General features: G+C 34.1%; 1 protein-coding gene across 1 annotated transcript in view; it reads right to left on the bottom strand.

Moving 5' to 3' along the window:
* Nucleotides 1-1,476: 1,476 nt before the first annotated feature.
* LOC119586926 (phosphatidylinositol 3-kinase regulatory subunit alpha-like) overlaps nucleotides 1,477-1,889 on the bottom strand; it is a gene marked incomplete in the record, with an annotated part of 97,204 nt that continues 96,791 nt past the window's right edge. Inside the window, 1 exon segment of the mRNA XM_037935655.1 lies at nucleotides 1,477-1,889.

A 1,889-nucleotide genomic window follows, 5' to 3' on the forward strand; every position in this document is an offset into this window, starting at 1 on the left:
GTCTTTCCATTTTTTGTTATAAGCATTTGTTTTGTTATCATAATGTATGATTTTACATTTTCTTTCTTGAACTGCTCGTTTCATAGAAGGCTATTTGAGAAGCATTTAGTGAGAAATCATATTCATGCAAATTCATGATGTCATCAGTATGTAAATTGTACATCCACATAGCACCTCAAGGTAGGACAGATATCATGTATCATTATGAAATCAGAATAAGATTGTAAGAGCTGAAAGTAAAGAAATTATCATTATTTAATATGAAAGTGTTACTTCATTTCCTTTTTTCTTCTTTTCTAATGCTTTTCTCCATTTCTTCACATTTTAGAATATATTATGGCACTGTGGCAGTATTACTGCAGCATTACATTGGATTTCTCAGAATTGTGCAAATTGTTTATGGCATTTTTTTTCTGCTGCTAATAAAAAATTTGCTTTCTGCTCCTTAGGGTAAACATATATTTGAGTGATCAAGTCGTGTAACATGTAGCTTTAATCACAACCGGACATTTAATTCAGAAGTGTATTTACTGAACAGGAGTTCATCACTTTAAAAGAATTCATTTCACCTAATTCATGTGTGAACAGTATTGCAGCAACCAAAATAATTTACACAAACTCAGGCAGATTAGGTAATGCTCTGCTTTGTCCCTTGCTCCTAAGTAAAGCTTATTGCTTTCACTTCTAACCTTCATTAGACATGGAACAGGATTGTTTCATGAAATTTACCTCCCTCTGTGTAATAATAGTGTAATGTCCACAATTTGATGGCATTGTACAATCATTTTTAAAAGCAGACAATTAAAGATTAATGTTTAGATGTCAAGGTCAAAGATAGTAATTGCAAGATTAATAAGATAAAGAAATTAGTTGCCTTTGAGATGTTTACCTCCATTGAGGTGGTGGTGCCATGAAGCCTCAGCTCTGCCTCTTTTTTAATGCTAATCAGTTAAATTAGAAATAAATCAAGTAAAGTTGTAATACTGATGACATCTCAATCATAGTTCTCATCTCTTGAATTCTGTCATGAGAAGATTCCCAGATTCCCAGACTTTTGTTCATCAAGAACAAATTGTATCTAACATAACTTCACATATGGCAGAATTAAATATTCGGGTTAAGACTTGTAAGAGTATTTTCAGAAGTGTTCATTTTCTTAGTATGTGATGTATAACTAATGAAAATTAAAAAGGTCATTCATACAGAAATATGCAAAGGAATACATGTTAAGTACAAAACCATGTATGAACATCCATCCCTGTGTATTTAAAGATTGTAAAGGTTACCTGTGGATTTGCAAATGTTATGTATATATGAAATAACAATTTGTTTCTCATGAATTTATCTTATTAATACCCAACTGGAAGTTCTTTAAATTGGAATTTCCCCCCCCCCCCTTTTTCCATTAGGTTCATGAGCAAGATGAAAAGAAAATATCAATTGCTTTCTAGTCATTGGTGATAAAGGAAAGAGCACTGACCAAAGAGCACTTTATTGAGACTTTATTTCCCTGCGTAGCATGGGAGGGAAAAGTGACAAGCGACAGGTCGGGGTAGTGGCTGTGTGGCCAAGTCATGACTACCTGCCTCGGCACACAACTGCCCAAAGCCACACACCACAATATCACATTGTGCAGCCACCTGACTTCACCTCATTAACATGTTATAACCCAAATCACCGGACATATGGCATACAACATCAATGACTTTATCCACTTCTCAATTTGGCATCTGCCATTATCAACACCAGGTTATTCAGCATGTAATGAGGAGGAGAGGTGACTAAGTGAACATGAAAAATCAGCCATCTTTCACTGCTTAGTGAGAAATACAAAGCTTCATATAATGACAATTCAATCTCTATGTAGTTTGTTGTACAATAACAACATT

This window comes from Penaeus monodon, chromosome 22, assembly GCF_015228065.2.
Source record: "Penaeus monodon isolate SGIC_2016 chromosome 22, NSTDA_Pmon_1, whole genome shotgun sequence".
Taxonomy (NCBI): Eukaryota; Metazoa; Arthropoda; class Malacostraca; order Decapoda; family Penaeidae; genus Penaeus; species Penaeus monodon.